Source organism: Chiloscyllium punctatum, chromosome 12 (assembly GCF_047496795.1).
Source record: "Chiloscyllium punctatum isolate Juve2018m chromosome 12, sChiPun1.3, whole genome shotgun sequence".
NCBI classification, from domain to species: Eukaryota; Metazoa; Chordata; class Chondrichthyes; order Orectolobiformes; family Hemiscylliidae; genus Chiloscyllium; species Chiloscyllium punctatum.
In genome coordinates this window covers 44,987,830-45,008,635 of record NC_092750.1, presented here as the reverse complement: position 1 = coordinate 45,008,635, position 20,806 = coordinate 44,987,830, and the positions used below count along the sequence as shown (strand labels likewise).

General features: G+C 40.1%; 1 long non-coding RNA gene across 1 annotated transcript; it reads right to left on the bottom strand.

Moving 5' to 3' along the window:
- Nucleotides 1-6,496: 6,496 nt before the first annotated feature.
- LOC140483827 (uncharacterized) lies at nucleotides 6,497-20,084 on the bottom strand. The gene is made up of 4 exons (XR_011962050.1): nucleotides 19,978-20,084; nucleotides 12,177-12,279; nucleotides 7,065-7,116; nucleotides 6,497-6,610 (listed from the first exon to the last, which is right to left on the bottom strand). It is a non-coding gene; the product is annotated as an uncharacterized lncRNA (long non-coding RNA).
- Between the last annotated feature and the right edge of the window lie 722 nt (nucleotides 20,085-20,806).

Sequence of the window (20,806 nt, the reverse complement as noted above, 5' to 3'; positions counted from 1 at the left end):
TCACTCAGCCAACTAATGAAATGACAATGAGTTGGCGACCTTCTCTGCTTAGTTGAACAACTCAAAGTGATGACCTACCTGAGCACACAATATCCCTGGGCTTCCCAAACGACAGCTCAAGGTCCACAGATGTTAAAGCTCCTTGCCAGGTATGCCCAGCCAAAGAACTTTCTGCAACGTTTTGAATGGAGCAGTAGGCCATTAATCACAAAGAGTCATCTGGACTTGCTTCTCTCCATGGCTGCTGTCAGACTCACTGTGATCTCCAGTATTTGTTGTTTTCAGTACAGATTTCAGGATCTGCAGTAATTTGCTGCTAGGCCATTAATTATCCTTGTCGCCCTCTTTGGTATGAATGGTGGATCAATCCCTGGTCTAAAACATTCCCTTGCAGCCTCACGACCCTCTCCAACACCTGTCTGTTCACTGCATGGATAGAATGGTAACACTCCTCTGCTGCATAGTGTGTTGGATGGGATCAGCATCATTTGGTTTAAGTTGTATACTAGTTTCAACGGGAAAAAATGCAATCAATCTGAGATCAACGTTTGGTTCTCTAAGGCTGAAATTGCTTCGTTATTTAGATTTACATGTTTCTGTGTAAATGAAACCCCAAGACATTACTAGTACAAAGGCAAAATATTCACATGAATTGGATGTGGACAAAGCTACATAAACGTGCAGTAGAGAGTTTCCGCAGATAACTATCTCACAAGTTCTTCAAACAATCAAGGAAATATAGATGTATCAATGCTTTAAAATAAAACTTCTGTTCATTAGTTAACTAGGAAATTCCTCCCCAAAAACATTGGTACCACATTGTGGTAAAAACAATGACTGCAGATGCTGGAAAGCAAATACTGGATTAGTGGTGCTGGAAGAGCACAGCAGTTCAGGCAGCATCCAACGAGCAGCGAAATCGACCTTTCGGGCAAAAGCCCTTCATCAGGAATAAAGGCAGTGAGCCTGAAGCGTGGAGAGATAAGCTAGAGGAGGGTGGGGGTGGGGAAAGAGTAGCATAGAGTACAATGGGTGAGTGGGGGATGAGATGAAGGTGATAGGTCAAGGAGGAGAGGGTGGAGTGGATAGGTGGAAAAGGAGATAGGCAGGTCGGACAAGTCCGGACAAGTCAAGGAAACAGTGCTGAGCTGGAAGTTTGAAACTCGGATGAGGAAGGGGAAGGGGAAATGAGGAAGCTGTTGAAGTCCACATTGATGCCCTGGGTTGAAGTGTTCTGAGGCGGAAGATGAGGCGTTCTTCCTCCAGGCGTCTGGTGGTGAAGGAGCAGCGGTGAAGGAGGCCCAGGACCTCCATGTCCTCGGCAGAGTGGGAGGGGAAGTTGAAATGTTGGGCCACGGAGCGGTTTGGTTGATTGGTGCGGGTGTCTCGGAGATGTTCCCTAAAGCGCTCTGCTAGGAGGCGCCCAGTCTCCCCAATGTAGTGGAGATCATATCGGGAGCAACGGATACAATAAATGATATTAGTGGATGTGCAGGTAAAACTTTGATGGATGTGGAAGGCTCATTTAGGGCCTTGGATAGAGGTGAGGGAGGAGGTGTGGGCACAGGTTTTACAGTTCCTGTGGTGACAGGGGAAAGTGCCAGAATGGGAGGGTGGGTCGTAGGGGGGTGTGGACCTGACCAGGTAGTTGAGGAGGGAACGGTCTTTGCGGAAGGCGGAAAGGGGTGGGGAGGGAAATATATCTCTGGTGGTGGGGTCCTTTTGGAGGTGGCGGAAATGTCGGCGGATGATTTGGTTTATGCGAAGGTTTGTAGGGTCGAAGGTGAGCACCAGGGGCGTTCTGTCCTTGTTACGGTTGGAGGGGTGGGGTTTGAGGGCAAAGGTGCGGGATGTGGACGAGATGAATTGGAGGGCATCTTTAACCACGTGGGAAGGGAAATTGCGGTCTCTAAAGAAAGAGGCCATCTGGTGTGTTCTATGGTGGAACTGGTCCTCCTGGGAGCAGATACGGCGGAGGCGGAGAAATTGTGAATACGGGATGGCATTTTTGCAAGAGATAGGGTGGGAAGAGGTGTAATCCAGGTAGCTGTGGGAGTCGGTGGGTTTGTAAAAAATAACAGTGTCAAGTCGGTCGTCACTAATGGAGATGGAGAGGTCCAGGAAGGGGAGCAAGGTGTCAGAGATGGTCCAGGTAAATCTAAGGTCAGGGTGGAATGTGTTGGTGAACTACCTGGTCAGGTCCACACCCCCCTATGACCCACCCTCCCATTCTGGCACTTTCCCCTGTCACCGCAGGAACTGTAAAACCTGTGCCCACACCTCCTCCCTCACCTCTATCCAAGGCCCTAAAGGAGCCTTCCACATCCATCAAAGTTTTACCTGCACATCCACTAATATCATTTATTGTATCCGTTGCTCCCGATGTGCTCTCCTCTACATTGGGGAGATTGGGCGCCTCCTAGCAGAGCGCTTTAGGGAACACCTCCAAGACACCCGCACCAATCAACCAAACCGTCCCGTGGCCCAACATTTCAACTCCCCCTCCCACTCTGCCAAGGGCATGGAGGTCCTGGGCCTCCTTCACCGCTGCTCCCTCACCACCAGACGCCTGGAGGAAGAACGCCTTATCTTCCGCCTCGGAACACGCCAACCCCAGGGCATCAATGTGGACTTCAACAGCTTCCTCATTTCCCCTTCCCCCACCTCATCCGAGTTTCAAACTTGCAGCTCAGCAATGTCTCCTTGACTTGTCCGGACTTGTCCGACCTGCCTATCTTCTTTTCCACCTATCCACTCCACCCTCTCCTCCTTGACCTATCACCTTCATCTCATCCCCCACTCACCCATTGTACTCTATGCTACTCTTTCCCCACCCCCACCCTCCTCTAGCTTATCTCTCCACGTTTCAGGCTCACTGCCTTTATTCCTGATGAAGGGCTTTTGCCCGAAAGGTCGATTTCGCTGCTCGTTGGATGCTGCCTGAACTGCTGTGTTCTTCCAACACCACTAATCCAGTATGGTACAACATTGTGTCATACTGAAAAGCTCCAGGAAATACTATTCCTGTAAAACAATTATTTCAAACAAGGTCTTCCCGTTTTCAGCTCTACGATGTGGTTACAATCTCCTGTTGAGGAAGTTCTCATCTTAGAGCAAGAATGATGCCATTTAGTATTGTTTGAGAAAGTTAAATTAAACTTACACTACTTCTCACCATGTTGAATATGCTGCTAAACCAAGTTTCAAAACTGATCTTTTATTGTATTTCCTGTATAACAGAAGGCCTCATATCACTAACCCAGTAACTAGCCATCCCAAAATATAAACAAATTTCTAGTAAATAAAGGCAAAAGGAAGGTACAACAAAGGTCACAAGAATCACCAGATCACTGAGGTCACAATGTTCCATTAAACTCTCATCTAAGAGTTCTCTGGTGCCAATTAGCAATGCAGTGTTTGGGAAAATATGAAGTTTCAATCTTAGAAAGAAGTGACAACCACCTTCAGATAAAGGTGGGCAAGGGGCCAACAGTTATCCTGAAATTATGAGTGGCTTTCCTGTGCCAGATGGCTAGAAGGGTTCAAATGGGTGATCAATGCAACATAAACTACCAGCCCCTAGAAATAGAGTATGTCAAAAAGAGTTCAGGGCCTTGTTGGCCAGTCCTTGCCAGGTGATCCTTGTATGGTACAGTCCTTGTCAAGGAGCTATCTTCTACACATGGAAGGTGGATCAGAAGAAATTTAGGCAAGACCCAGGGAAAGGTTCCCTAACACTCAGGCTGGAGAGCAGAATGTTGCCTTCACGACTTTAAGGAAGTTGACACACTCCATGCTAACTGCATAATCATCCTCTGGGATCAAGGAAAAATCCTCAATTATCACAGTTTGCACATTCTTCTTTATCAAACGAAATAGTACATTGTATCTAAACTGCTATTTTTTAGAAAATGTAATAAACTATCTGAAAATCCTTTACAAATGGCCTGCTGCCTATATCAAGTAACTGAGGTCTTTAATCATACCCTGCACCCTACCTTAACTGAAATTTAATACAGTAAAAGGTATGTTATATGCACAATCTTTATGTGAACAAATTCACAAAGTCAGCTTGGTCTAGTATGACAAAAAAAAACTACTTCCCAGTCGAACTAGAAGAGACTCCCATATTGAATAAGAAGTAGAGTATTGCATGTTAGTAAATAGTTATAGGTTACATTAATATGTTAGACATTGTGACAGAGATTATGAGGAAGACCAGGATATTAGGTCTTACTCCTCTAAGAGTGAGCTCATAAGAACTTTGAGAAAAGATGTACAAGCTTCTGTTTTTATTATGCTTTTATGAAATCTAATCGGAAAGGACAAAATGATTTCAATGTTACCAAAGTACTGGTTTACCAGACAGAATGGCAGACATGTGATAGACTATTTTAGTTTGAGGCAAAAGGAATGGTCTTATTTTCAATGAAGTGAGTGCAGACTATGTTAATGCTCACTGGGTTCTGCTAACTACACTTGTGAGTATGCACTCTTTAAATCTATGGTCTATCAGACAGCAATGAAACATTTTAGAAACAATGACATCAGTCTCTAGGAACACAAGCCCTCTTGTCCAAGTGCCAAAGCCTTGAGCTAAGTCAATGGCAATGTGGATACATTGGTTTAGATAGGTAATTAATTTATTGAAATACCATCATTTTGGTAGGTGCTGAATTGTGATAATGGCACAAATTTTAAAAATGAATCGTGTTTCATAATCTAGTTATAGAACACCATTAAAACAAAATGAAGTATAAAATAATAAAAGAATTGCAGAATTGTTATCAGTTCAACACATATCACTACAGTTCTTCTTAACTTACAAAATAAAGCTGAAATTCTCTGCATTTTATTTTAAAGTCTGTAGATCATATGTTGTCTGTTTGAGTTCATTACATTTTGTACTGTTTGCATGCTATTTATGAGTTTTATAATTACAAGCTGAAAATGTGTTGCTGGAAAAGCGCAGCAGGTCAGGCAGAATCCAAGGAACATATGCCCGAAACGTCGATTCTCCTGCTCCTTGGATGCTGCCTGACCTGCTGCGCTTTTCCAGCAACACATTTTCAGCTCTGATCTCCAGCATCTGCAGTCTTCACTTTCCCTTTTATAATTACAAGCCAGGACTGCCTCCTCGGCCATTTTTTGCACATCTTATATGTGGAATAGAAACTTATCCTCTTAATTCTAGCGCACAATTACTTTTTTGTGGTTGTGGTAAGTGATAGTGATAATGGGAGGTGAGTTTCAAGAGTTTTGTATCACGTGTTGTAGCGGAGTTCAGGGAAAGCTTTTTCTGTTTTACAGTAAGAGAACACATATTCAGCTGATTGTGTCAGAGTAGCTTTGGTACATGTTACCTCGGATCAGTTTCAGAGTTCAGTTCAGAACGCTTTCAAGCTTGTTCACATGCTCTTTGGAATGCTGGACTTACCAAACAGGTTTTATCTGTGATATAATTAGTCATGGAATATATTACAGTGTAGTACAGGTGGTTTAATTTTTAATCAGAAAGCAATTCTAAAAATAACATCTCATGTAATACTGTCTAAAAGCTGCTAAAGATAGCATATTGTGGCGGAGTGTCATAGTCTCCAATGTAATTTTTTGTTTGTTCAACTCAACAGCAAAGAGCTGAGCTCCTCAATTTTTATTCTGACCAAAATATTCATCCTACAAAATCACAAACAAATCTCAAGGTGTCCTCTGAAAAACGTTGGACTCCTTTCCTATCTTTCTGAAGTTCAATCTTGGAAAGTTCCTACTCCACAAATAAGATATGCAAGAAATGGCTGAGGAATCAGTCCTTAATTATAAAACTCATAATAGTATGTAAACAGTTCAGAATTTAATGAACTCAAAGATAACATATGATTTTAGAAAACCTGTGACAGGCTTGCTATTTGTAGCAGACCAACACAAGCTAACAGTTTTACACATTTTGCATGAATGTAGAGTTGCATAGCTTTACACACTTTGCTGTTTGGGCCTTTTTATACATCAACCCCAAAGTCTAACATACATGGCATTAGCGTGACTGTTTAGTTTCCAATATTGGCCAATCTCATAGTTATGCCGTAGGATAAGTTGAATGGAGTGAGTTAAGTGCAGCAGCTTAATGGCATCGCTTCATAGACACCGGTAACTGAAACCCTGTAAGTATTTCACAAGGATTCTTAGCTGGCATACAAACTGATTCTCACTATCTCTGTTTGGGCTAAATTTATACTGCAATCATTGGATAAAATAGTTTTGTAATTAACTACTGGATATACTGGTGTGCTTGTCTTACCAACCTGCTTGAATAACAAATAAACTGTAGGATGAAGTGAATATTCAAAAGCAGCATTATAAACATCATCCAGTCTCCAGCTAAAGTTGCCCAGCAGTTGGCTTATGAGGAATACAATTAACAAAATTACTTCTTTACTGTGATACATACAGTTATTTCCATATTCCTATATCAAAAATAAGCCTCAATAAAAGAGTCCTTAATTATGTCAAAGCTACTAAAATGATGTAAAGTTAGTGATCTGATGTTGGACCAGCTTGCAATTATTAGCAAGCATAAGAAGTGTTTTGCACCCACAGAAGGCATCAGATTGACCTGAAATTAAAAAAAAACATTTGGCTATTACATATCTAATTTATTCTATTAAGTCTGAGCAAAGGCACTACATGAATGCCTTCTTTTCCCTTCATGGCAGTCAATGTCTGCTGTAATCTGAGACTCGGCTTCTGATGCATTTCATAAGATAAAGCATCACACTGTTGTACTGACATTTTTCATTATTTGAAATGGATTGCTTTTATTTTCTAAACTAAAAGACCATTGGAAAGACACATTCACATTTGCTTCAATACATTTATCATCTGAACAATCACTAGCCTGTCTCACTCAGCAACTTTCTATTGGAATACTGATGCTGTAGCTTTTCAGGATATCATTCATAGAACTATAAGGTAAGTTATACTTTTCACCAGCTCTTTTAAGAAAACTTAAGTTACAACTCCATATAGAAATGCATACTTATTTCAAATCAGAAAATGTATTTATGTACCTCCTTTCATGACCTCAGGAAACCCCAACACATTTTTGAAGGATAGCAGTCGCTGTTACAATGAAGAGAAACACAACAATCAATTTGCATGCAGCAACTTCCAAACGATGACAGATAGATAATAATAGATAGATAATCTGTTTTTGTTGTCATTGGTTAAGGTATGTTAGTTGACTAGCACAACCTCACTTGCTTCACTTCTTCAGAGTGTCATGGGATACTTTAACTCTATGAGGCAGCTTAGTTTGGCATGCCTTGTTCCCTTCCAGTATAGTTTCCTCACAAAACAGGTAGTAAACTGAATCTCCATCACCTCAAGTGGAATTAAGAATGGGTAACAGATGCTGGACTAGCTAGCGATACCCCATGAATGAATTAAAATAGAGATTAGAACTAAATCCAATTGATATTAAGCAATACTCAGTGATTTGTATTTTCCCTTGAATAACAATTTGCAGCATACAAGGAATATTGTAATCAACTCATGTCAGAACAGGAGGATTTTAAACTGAATCAGCCCAAAAAAATGCTTAATTCGTTTATAGCCAGATACTTCAACTGATCACTTGTTACAAAAAGCATTATCACATAAAGAGTTAGGTATCCTGATTAATACATTTGCACAGAACTAGTTAGTAATTACATTTTTTCTTACTGTACAAGTTTTCCTTTTACACACTTATGTGATCAAAGATTTCTTACTTCCTCTTTATCATGAAGTTGTTATTGAAATAAGCAACATTGTTTATTAAATTCTTTGCTCAGGTTTTGAAATTGTCACTGTTGACTGACATTATTCCTTGAAACTGCAATTTCTTCAGACCATGAAAATCTTAGCTCCTGTCAGCAATTCCCCATTTTGCTGTACAAGTTCTCACAGATGGAAATATTTAGAAATCATTGACTTGGTGTGAACTTTTAAACTTTGATGCTGCAAAACTCCTTGTAAAAGTTAACCTTTATTGAATGAAATGGAATGAAGAGCTCCTGAGGTTTAATTGAACACTGAGTTATAATTACTCCTGAATGACCTCTTTGAATCTGAAAATACAAATGAGTTTGTCGCATTACAATTCTTTTATTTCATGATAAAAACTACATAATATTTTAAGATGACGAATATTTTTTTCAAAATGTTTGTTAAATTTCTATTCCTTATTCAAATTTGTGTGATCTTACAAAAGATTCTCACAATAATTTTTACATAAAATAAAATAATAACAAGTGGATGATTAAACTGACAGCCTTTTAAAATTCATTCATGGGACATGAACATCTCTGGCTTAATGCACATCTTTAATTGCCTTTGAGAAGAAGGTGATGACCAACCTCCTGAACTACTACAGTCAAATCTTGTAAGTACACACACTGTACTGATAAGAGGAAATTCCAAGTTTTGACCCAGGAAGGATAAAGGAAGAACAAAATGGCTCCAAGTCAGGATGGAGGAAACTTTCAAGTTGTGTTGGATACATGTAGCTGCTGTTCTTGTCCTTCAAAGTGAGAGAGTTGTTGAGTTGGAAAGTGGCATTGAGTGAAGTTTAGCATTGCACCCTGTAAATATTACACACTCTTGTCACTATGTATTGATATTGAAAATGTTTGTTTAAAGTGGTAGATGATGTTCTACTCTAGAAAGTCAGTTGGTGAAGAATGCAATTGTGCTCAGCCTTGTATTTATTTACTGAGTGAATCATTGCAAATATACACCTCAGCCATGGCATAATTTTAGTAAGTGTTTCTTTCATATGTGCCTTTTTTATGCCCTCAACCTGGACTTAATTAAACACAATTGATATACAATTAAAAGATGAGAAAGCAGGAAACCATAGGCCAGTTAGCTTAACATCTGTCATAGGGAAAATTTTAGAAGATATTATTAAAAATGTTATAAACAGAGGGGTAGGGGGGTCTCTTTGATAAGTTTGAGGTCATCACACAGAGCCAACTGTGTTTTGTAAACTAATTTATTTGAGTTTTTTTGAAGATGTAACTTGGGCTGTAGCTAAAGTAGAATCAATGATGTCTGGGCATTTAGATTTCCAGAAAGCATTTGATAGGATAACACATTAAAGGCTATATACAGATAGTAAAAGCTCCTGGTGTTGTGGGTATCATGTTGGTATGGGAAAAAAAGGTAGAAAACAGAGCAGAAATGGATCTTTTTCAGACTGGTAGGATGTCATGAGTACTGTGCCGCAGGGGTTGATGTTGAGGCCTCAACAATTTATAATCAATGATTTGGATGAAGAGTTTGAAGGTATGTTAGCTAAATTTCCTACTGTCATAAAGAATGGTAGGAAAGTGCATTATGGAAAAGCCATAAGGAACCTACAAAGCAATATAGTTAGGTCAGTGGACCTATCAATAGAGTAGAATGTGGAAAAGTGTAAAATTGTGTATTTTTGCATAATATTCTAAACGGTGAGAGCTGTGGAGTTCTGAGATGCAAAGAGATCTGGCTGTCCTAATGCATGCACCACAAAGTTAATATGCAGGTCCAGCAAGTAATTAGGAAAGTTAATAGAATGTTTTGTTTTGTTGCAAGGGAAATTGAATGCAAAAATGGGGAAGTCATATAGTTATACAGGATATTGGTGAGTCCACATCTGCAGTACTGTGTCCAGTCCTTGTAACTATACATACAGAAGGATATTAACATGTTGGAAGCAGTTTAGAGAAGGTTTACTGGACTAATATCAATAATGAGCATATTGCCGTATGAGGAGAGGCTAGACCTATATCTTCTGGCTTTTAGAAGAGCCAGAGGTAACTTAATTGAATCATAAGATCCTAAGGGACTTGCCTGGGTAGAGTGAAATGGATGTTTCTTTTTGTGAAGAATCTAGAACTAGAGGTCATAATTTAAAAATAAGGGGGCACCTGTTAAAGAAGGAGATAAAGAATTTTTTTATCGGAGGATATTAATCTTTGGAGTTCCCTTCCTCATAAGTAGATGTAGAATCTTTAAATATTCTTAAGGTAGAGGTAGATAGAATTGAATAGTAGAGGTTGATATTAAAGAAGGGTCCCTGGACTGGAAACATTAACTTTGCTTTCTCTCCACAGTTACTTCCAGGCTTGCCAATTCTGTCCAGCAATTTGTGTTTTTGTTTCAGATTTTCAGCATCTGCAGTTCTTTGTTCTAAGTTATGGTCGATAGCTTTTTGATTATCGGGGGTACACAGGAATGGAAGGCTGAGGTTAAAATCCAACATATTGAATGGTGGAACAGGTTCAAAGGGCCAAGTGGCCTACTCTTCTTCCTTATTCATATGTTTGTATTTTTGAGTGGCTCACCACAGATTTCACAGCTTTTGACCTCTTCTTGTAATTCCTGTATGTGTGTGACTGGTCCATTAAAATTTCTGATCGGTGGAAAGCCCCAGGATGGTAAGAAATTCAGGAATCATTAAGGGCAGTAAACACCAAGCAATCATTAGTAAACATTCTTTCTGATGTAGAAGAGGCTATTAATGGAGCAACTGAATGTGGCTAGGTATAAGACAATCTTGAGCAACATCTGTGTTGACCTGGGATTGAGATGATTGACCTCCAAGAGCCACAACTATCTTGCTTTGAGCTTGCTCTTCCTCTAAGTGGTTTCTGGCCATTTAAGAGAAATTGTCTCAATCCCTGGGACTACTATCTAATCAGAGGGCTGGCAGTTCTTCAGTTCCAGCATCACCAGCAGAACTGGTGGCCACTGGCTGAGCCTGCAGCAGGATTGCAAGTAGCCATCATGGAGCAGGCCCCATACTGAAGGTTCAAAAGTCAGGGCTCACCAAGACCACTCAGCCAGGCATTGCCAAAAAGGAAAGCAGTGAATCACAACTAGATTAGATTCCCTACAGTGTGGAAACAGGTCCTTCGGCCCAACAGGTCCACACCGACCCTCCAAAGAGTGACTCACCCAGGCCCATTTCCCTCTGACTAATGCACCCAACACTATGGACAATTTAGCATGGCCAATTCACCTGACCTGCACATCTTTGGACTGTAGGAGGAAACCGGAGCACCCGGAGGAAACCCGTGCAGACACAGGGAGAATGTGCAAACTCCACACAGACAGTCGTCCAAGGCTGGAATTGAACCTGGGACTCTGGCGCTGTGAGGCAGCAGTGCTAACCACTGAGCCACTGTGTTGGCCATCATAATGGCAGATTTTACCCTGTAGCCAAAGTGGCTTTTACATTGAGGTTGGAGGTCTGCTATGTGCAACATGATGTTCAGTCAGAATGGCTCACCCCACCTCAAGTCCACAAGGAGACTACTGGGGTATTTGTCACCCTGATGAAGGGCATACCCACCATTGATAAAATACCAATAGCAATGGGAAAGGACCCTTAACTGGCCCTTAGATGGTCACTTGTTAATGGTATGTTCATTACATTATAATGGTTAAGGATATAAATATGGAAGGTATTGATGAATTCATTCATTTGAACATATGTAAAGAGAGACATGGGGAAACTGGGGTCAGAATTTTCCATTTTGATGTTAATATGGCAGTGGACATTTTAGCTGGTATCACTTCATTCCTGGTCTGTGGGGCAATCAACTACTTTTCAGCTCATATTGAGTGCAAGTTCATGTTACGGTGAGGTAAATGGCCAATCACATATGGCTGGCAGACAGAAGTAATCACCTCTGAGGCACCTTTTGGGGTCTAATGTTCTGATGCCATTCTTAAAAGACACCCAGGCACCCCTTCGCTGGCTTGAAGCCAGGAGCTTGGCAAAAGCCTATGATTGTGTTGAAACAGACATATATACAGACTCTACTAAGAGGCATCAGCTGGACTCATAGAAGTAACAATGCAAATAACTAAGCATTATTTAATGTTGCAGCAAGTTCTTAACCTGAGGTGGATGAAGAAGTGCAACTTGCCACACACACCTCTGCTTTTTGCTGTTGGGATTCTGAAGTAATGAGTTTCTTAATTGGATGAATGTTAATTGGAAAGACAACGCTAAAAAGTCCAGCAAGGTGTGATTTTAATGAGATCCAAATACTTGTAGTTGGCAAAATATTGGACCTGTCAACTAAAGGGGGAAATCTTAATCATTGAAATTTATCTCAGCAATGAGAATCTGATTGATTGCTTCTTACCTGATTAAGTTCACCCACCTATATTTTTCTCACCATCTCTAAGACTGAAAAATTCCACCCTGGGCACTGGTTAGGAAGAGGCAGCCATTTGGAATGCTGCATTCTGTAAACAAATCATGTATGACATAAAAAATTGGCTTCAGGTTTCCTACTTCACACTTGGCTTCAGAATGAATTGACAGCTGCCACCTTCCCACTGCTTCAGGCATTTTACCAGTGGCAGTGGGAATGTGATAGGCTTGGCACTCTTCCCCACACCAGCCCAGCTGAATTTACACACAATCTCCACCCCTGAGCATATTTCCCTAGTTCTGAAAAATCTCAGCCATTATTTCTGCATCAGGTTCTATTTTAAAAAAACCTTGTAGAGGCAGTTTTTTCTGAATTCTCTTGAGTTTTCCCCTACTTTTTTTTTCCCAAGGCTAATTTCACTACACTCCACAATTGAGTGAATTTTGATTCATATATTACATGACCATAAGATGGTCAGTAAGACAAATTCTGAAATTTGGGGTAATAGGGAACCCTAAATGTATAAAAATGAATTAGATTCATAGAGACGAACAGCACAGAAACAGGACCTTTGGTGCAACTTGTCCATGCTGATCAGATATCCTAAATTAATCTTGTCCCATTTGCCAGCATTTGGCCCATTATCTCTCAAAATGTCTTTTAAATGTAATTGTACCAGACTCCACCACTTCCACTGGCAGCTCATTCCATACACACACCACCCTCTGTGTGAAAAAGTTACCCCTTGGGTCCCTTTTAAATCTTTCCCCACTCATCTAAAATCTATGCCCTCTAGTTTTGGACTTCTCCAATCCCAGGGAAAAGACCTTGTCAATTTACTCTATCCATGTCCCTTATGATCTTATAAACCTCTATTAGGTCACCCCTCAGCTCCAATGCTCCAGGGAAAATAGCTCCAGTACATTCAGTCTGTCTCTTTAGCTCAAACCCTCCAACCCTGGAAAAATCCCTTAAAATCTTTTCTGAACCCTTTAAAGTTTTACAACATCCTTCCTATAGCAGGGAGACTAGAATTGCATGCCATATTCCAAAAGTGGCCTAACTACTGTCTTTGCACAGACAATGTATGCAAACCATGGAATAATACAGATGCAATCCTGATTTAGAGAGACAGAGAAAGACTAACTACTACACTTTACTTTTGTCACACAAATGTTATTCAGGTTGTTCTAATATATGTTAGGAGTGATACACTTTCAGCTTTGAAATTACACCAATCCATCATAGAAATAGCAAACCACAAACTCTGGGCACAAAACCCACATGAAAATTCTATTCCATTCTTGCAGAATTAGAAATTTTAGGACTGGAGCAACTCATGCAATGGAATGTCTAGTTCTGCCAGAAACATTTTAATGGTCTGAAATTCTTGAGTACAGATATTTTTAGATATGCAGATAGTCAATATATTGTAGCATATAAGCAAATATTATTCAGATACAGTTGAAATTAGGACCTAAAGTATCATGATAGAGCATAATTGGTCCATGAAAGTTCTTTGTTAATGATAAATCATATTGGGAAAATATTTTGCATTGCTGCTACATTTGTCTAGTCACAAAAGCAAAAGTTGACTATTCAAGGAGCTGTCATGGTGGGTCAAATGGATTAGAGTGGTGCTGGAAAAACACAGCAGTTCAGGCAGCATCTGAGGAGCAGGAAAATCGACGTTTCAGGCAAAAGCCCTTCATCAGGAATAGAAGATTTCCAGCATCCGCAGTCATTGTTTTTACCATGGTGGGACAAATGGCCTCTCTCTGGGCTGTAACAGTTCAGTGACTCTGTGATATTCCCAATCTACGTGAATTTCCAAGGTATCAATGCTCAGGACCCATCTTTAAGTCTATTTAAAGAAGATAAAAGGTCATCAACTTACAGCATAATGCAAAAATTTATTTAATAAAATTTAGCATGAATTTAGCTAAATCAATAAATCCAAAAATTATTGATGGCCTCTTGGTTGCTATCAATTGCTCTTTCAATCTATTCAATAAGCTGAATCTTACTTTTGAACTAAGTCTGACTCATGTTGAGGTGTTTGGAAAGAATTCTACCTTGAGGCTTGGAATTTTCTTGCTGTATCCTAGTGCACACACCTCATTAACTGTTAACCCTGTCCTTATGGATTCTGTCATGGCCATTTCCCAATCCATCTTTCCATGCACCATTCCCAGAAAAACAAGTCACTCAGCCAATATCCACCAAAATACTGGCATCCCTTGCACACACACCATCTTTGAAAGGTTGCTGTGTACCCAGACAAGTGTGGCAATCCAGTATCTTCATCAGCCCCATACTCTGCTCCACTGGTTAAAGCATGGGCAGCATTATACCTGCACTCCATATCAGTCAGGGACTTGTGCAATGGTGTCATGAACCATGATCAGAGTGGATAGACCTTATACCCCAGTCACCAGCCTTCTAAGGTTCCCAGATCCTCAAACACACCAGTTACACAAAAATGCTCCATGATGAAGGAGTCATGGCAACTGCCAGGATAGCAGGCACACGTCTCCAGGCAGATCACCCAACCATTTATCAAATGGAACTCTTTCCTGTTGATGAGTTCCGCAATTTTGTGTTATGGGCCTCTCAGTGTTGGGTGTGCAGTTGTTGGCACTCTATATCTGGGGCAAGGCAGCTCTGTTCCTGAATCCTACTGCCTTGGCTGTAGCACTGACCTCATCTCAGGACAATGCAACAAACCAGTGATAGCTTGCATGATTAGAATTAGTCATTTTGCTGCGGCATTTGTTAGCGTTGTTCCAGATATTTCATATCTCAACCACATAAAGTAGTGATAGAGAATGTAGCTCTTGGTGGACACCATCAGCACTGGGCTTCTATTGGTCAGTAGGAATTCACCCAAAGTCCATATACCTCACACTACCCCATCACCCCATTTACATCTATCTCTCTTGTGTGGAAATGCTCGATAATGAACTTCACCTGCAACTGCATCACCCCCACACCATGAACCTTAGCATTACACCTTAATGATGTCCACCCTCATTCACTATGCTTCCCCTGTGGAGGCCATCACAGTATTGACTGCCATTGACCCTCAATCCTGCAGCCAGCCATGCCCTGCAATGCTGTTCCATATTTTCCATTCATGTGGAGATTACTTGATCCCACCTCTGCAAAATGTCTCTGCTTCCCTCATCCTGCATCACCCCCAGCCTTGATTTTCCCCATTTCTTTTCGGCAGTGATTCCCTCCTGACCCTGCAGGTCCCTCTTGCACCTTCCTGAACAATGGGGACATGGATCCCTGACTTCAGTAACACCTAGACATGACTAACCAGTCCCCTGACTGATGGTATCTGGTTCTCCTGACTGCTGCTGCTTACACTATAAGACTGAGCTCTGCCCACTCCCAGATTGTATTGGATAGATTCCCCTGACTGTGAGCAGTTCACGTCCCTGGACTACATGTGAACTTTTCCAATGAGTGACTGTAGTGGAAAACCCTGACTAGACTGAGGACTAGCTCCAATCAGACTCCAACTTAACATGGCTGCTTAAATGTTTGCAGTGTGTGTCTCAGGTTGTCATACATCAGGAAGTACTGTTCATTGAGACTGAACAGCCTAACTGAGTTAAGGGCCCTACCTCAGTGTAGCAGTATCAATAGTTTGTAGCTCTGGTTGAGGTGTCAATGCACTGGTGAGCATGGCTTGCCATTCATGTTGCAGGCAGGTAAGTCTAGGTGAGGGAGCAATACGACAGCGAGTGAGCAGTGTTGAGATGCGTTTGTCCAGTCTGTGAGTCAGGTGCCTGTCCCTAAGTACAAAGTGGCCTTGTAGCAGCTCTTCCATGTTAGCTGCTGATGCACTCTGCAGTGTGGGACTGTGGTTCCTAAATGACTGGCTAGAATACTAGAGAGCCATGATGGTCATGAGGAAATTGGACCAAATGGCCTACTTCCACACTTTAGGGATTGTATTCTATGAAAGCTTCGTGTTATTTGAGCTGCCCTCATTCATTACACCTACCTCATATCTTCTGGATCTGGACAGGCTCTGGGGACTCATGACGTGATTATTTACTGTAGGATTCCTAGTCTCTGACCTGCTGTTGTAGCCACAGTACTTAAATGACAAGTCCAGTTGAGTTTCTGGTTAATGTTGATAGTGGGCAATTCAGTGATGGTAACAGTACTGAATATCAAGGACTGTTGGTTAGGTTCGCTCTTGTTGGAGATGCTCATTGCCTAGCATCATGTGGTTTGAATGGTTACTTGCCACTTCTCAGCTCAAGTCTGGGTATTGTAGAGTCTTGCTATATTTGGATACGTACTACTTCAGTATCAGAGGAATTTTGAATAGTGCATAACATTGTGCAATCATTGGCAAACATATCTAATTCTGACCTTATGATTAAAGAAAGGTCATTGATGAAGTAGTTGAAAATGGTTGGGTCTAGGATATTATCCTGTAGAAGTCCTGCAGCTGAGATGACTGACCTCCAAAAACCACAACCGTCTTCCTTTGTGTCACATATGACTCTAACCAGCAGGGAGATTTCCCCCAGATTCCCATTGAGTACAGTTTTATTGGAGTTACTTGATGTTGTACTCAAGCTATAAAATAATTTATGAGAAATATCTGTTAACTAAGTCATGCCATGCCATTTAACAACAATCCCTCATGTTTAACTTTCCGATATGACTGACCATTACATTCTCGTTGCTATGGATCAGGCCAGACCCTTTCATAACATTTCAAGAAAGTAGCCCGGACCCTAACTTTGTTAGTTGTTTTAAGCAAGTGTAAGTGGATATTCCAGGAGTGATGCAGCTGGCCCAACCATTTAGTTTTAAACAAATCAGAATTTATTTGCAATATTGCCAAATGAAACACAAACAAAAGATAAAATAAAATAACTTAATCTATCTGAAAACCCAACAGATTATACCAATTTAATGATACTGTTACAAATACTTCCAACAAACACCATAAACATCCCTTGGTACAAAAGGAAAAACCAAAATGCAGGGTCTTACAGGAGAGTGAGCGAGATTCAGCATGGAATACCTTCTTCCATGTCACTGTTTCTTGGACCAGCAGCCTCAAAACTGACTGCTTTCAGTGAACAGCCAGACTGCTAAAACCAAACCAAACCAGAGCAAAGCTGAGCTGGGAGAACAGGCCACTCTCCTTTCATTGTACGAGTGTTTTTTTTAAACCTGAAAGCCTTTTGCCTGAGGCAGTATCTATTAGCTATAATCAAACTGGCCCTCAAACCCTTCAACGCTAGACTTTGCAGAATTGGTACTTTTCCAACCTCTCTGAAAAAAAATCAAGAACAGCATAACCTTGTTAAAGGAGCATCATCATCATATTGTTCTTTCAATTGCAGAAAAATAAAAGCTACCAAAAAAATGCACATTCAAGATGATAAGTTAAATCATTTGTCTATCCTATTACTGCTATGAGATGTTTCCCTGATAGCTACAACATGAGCGAAAGGTTACTGACGTCTCATTGAGAAGACCCAGTTCTGAAGAAGAGTTATGACAAGCTCGAAACATTATCTCTGTTTCTCTCTCTATAGATGCTGCCAGATCTACTGAGTTTCTCCAGCATTCTCTGAATTTGTTTCAGATTTCCAGCATCTTCAGCATTTTGCCTTTGTTTTGGAGTCTTCAAGTAACTCTGAGACTCAAGGGCCAGAATTCTAATTGCACCATCTCAACTTGGGCTTTAGCAGGATGGATTGACTGTCAGTGTTCTTGCTGTTACTTATTAGCCAATGTGGCACACATGAGAGAAGCAGTGATGGCATGTTGAGAGAGGGTACTAGGCTTATGTTCCATGAAGCTGTTACAACTCTTCTGGTGTAGTACTTCAACAATCTTGCAGATTTAGTGAAGAACATTGTGATAGTGATGTCCTAAAAGTCTCATTGAGTTGTGCTATCCAGAGGCAACTTGTTATTCCATTACAGCACTTAGCTTTTGATGGAAACTTTAGTTTGCAATGAAAATTATAATATCAGCCTGAATTATCATGCTGGACAAAGTTAAAAGTCACACAACATCATCAGGTGATGAGGAGCAGTGATCCAAAAGTTAGCACTTCCAAATAAACCTGTTGGACTATAACCTGGTGTTGTGTGATTTTTAACTTTGTACATACCAACCCAACACTGGCATCTCCAAATCATACCATGCTGGAGTCATAGATGTGCAGATGGACATTAATCATGTTGTCCATGTTATAAAGAATGGGCCTCAAGCCAGGACTAGTAGGCTTTGCAATGCACCACCAACCTTATTTTGTAGCCTGGATCATTAAAGTCCTCATTTGGCTCCTGTGCAGCATAACTAGTGTCATTTCTACCTACAAAGCATATGAGCAGTCCTTTCCCCTATCCTGACTCCTGAACAAATGTGTCCAATATCACACTACATGCACTATGTAGAGGCAGGAAGATCGCCTATTTTCTTGCTATTAAACAACAAATGTTAATGGAATATACAAGGTTAACTTGAAGGGAATGTACATCCTGAGGAAGCTGGCACAGAAATTCATAGAACAGTTTTCTGGAAAAGGTCATGAAACACAAACACCACATATTTTGAGTCAATACTGCATATTATATTCATGCAAATTATAAAAGGCACAGGAACTTTTCAATAAAATTAATAGTGCATTTAGAATGAAGAAGGTCAGAAAACAAAATTTGATCAATGTTGTAAAGAGGACAGACAGAAAAGAAATGACTCAGATAAGGAATCTTAGAAGAATTTCTCAGCAATAGCCTAATGCAATGCTTTCAGAGTTGGAGAAAGCAAATGGGTTTGATACAACCTAGTGGCTGCACCTGAGAGGAGGACTTGGGTAAACTCACAGATTAATATTCATGGAATTTATGTGTTTCTTTTCCATTTCAGAAAAACAAAGTTCTGTGATCTTCTTTATTAACTGCTGCACCATGCATCCTAAAAGGAATTGAAATTTGTGCAAGTTTTGCTTTTATACTGATAAACAAATATCAGACATATATTCTGCTGCTATACCATGAACCTGAAAATACTGATCTCAACCTATTTAGAAATGGGACTGCAGAACAAAGAACAGACTTCTAATATGAAATCAAAATAGGAGTGAAATCATACCATCCTCTTTGTCATACAGTTATGGTACAGCCAGAGCTAGGTATAGGTAACTCCTAGGATATTGTGTGTCATATTAAAAGTGGAAAAGGGAAATGAACAAAATTGGGAAATGCATGATTAGACATGCATAGTTCAGAATGAATAAGCTATCACGTATAATCTTGCATACCATTAATGCTGAAAGTTGAATCCAAAAGTTATACCATCTTACTTCTGTTTCTCAGAACTCGGTATGGACATATTTGAGTGACTAATTTATTCATATGTATCAGTTCAATTATCTAATGTCTACTTTACATGCTGTTGCATAATAGCAATGAAAAAAGGAAAGAACAAAGCAGGCACTGTCAATTCAAACAACCCTATCTGGACAAAAAAGCACTTAATTCGTATGCATTTGTCCAACTGGTTCCATAACAACAGGAAATACTAGACGAGTACAAATATTAGCAGTTTAGCCAACTAGCCCACATAATACTGATCCACTGAAGTAACCCAAGAAGAAAAGACAACAATGTACAGCAGACACTTCAACTTTCTGTGGTCATATTTGAAATGGGAAAAAAATCATAAAAGAAAAAGCATACCTCATATTTTCCATAAATTGTTCAGATTAAAGAAATGTTTAAAAGATACAAGTCACCTTTCAGAATGGCATGAATTTGCTTCCAAAGAATGTGGTTCCACTTAGGGAAGATACACAAGACAGGAACTGGGATGCAACATTAAATCACAACACCCTATGGAAACTAGTAATGTCAGAGAATGTCTTTGCTCTGGTTTCAATTCAGTTTTTTTGGAAATCCATATGTCTTCTTGATCTACTCAGCAATGTAATGCTGTGAAATATTGAATATTTCAGTGAAATGTGGAGATTAATTGATGCTGTTTTCCTAGACAAGTGTGACAGAGAATATGAATACTCAGTAGTTTTCACATATTTCAGCAAAACTTAGGTAAAAATTTTGATTCTAAATCTTTCTGCTGATTTTTGCACATGATAATGTTACTGGGTTTAGCCTGCCTTGCAACAGTGAAGGGGCATAATGTTGTAACAGCTTTTCCCTGCAATTGATGATAGAGTCTGCTCAATTTTCATTTTTAATCATCTAATCTGGTTAAGAATACTAACAGCATACACACCTTGATAATATCACTGCATTCATCAGTTTTGTAAAATTACATGTGAGGTAATTACAGCCTCTAATTTGTACTGTTTTACTTTAATCTGATCAGCTATCATTCAGTACAGGTAGGGAGAATTTGGGTGGATTCAAATTTCATCAGTAGTCATTCTTTTACTGTGCAATTAGCTGTAAAAATGTCAATGCTTGTGAAATTAATGCTCATGCTGTTGTGTCATCAGGTATATTTGGTATTAGAAGCTTGCGGGTTTATAAATACATACAAGAAATCAACAACTCCCAGCTTTTTAAATCAAACCTACTTATCTGCACAACAAAGATGCAGCC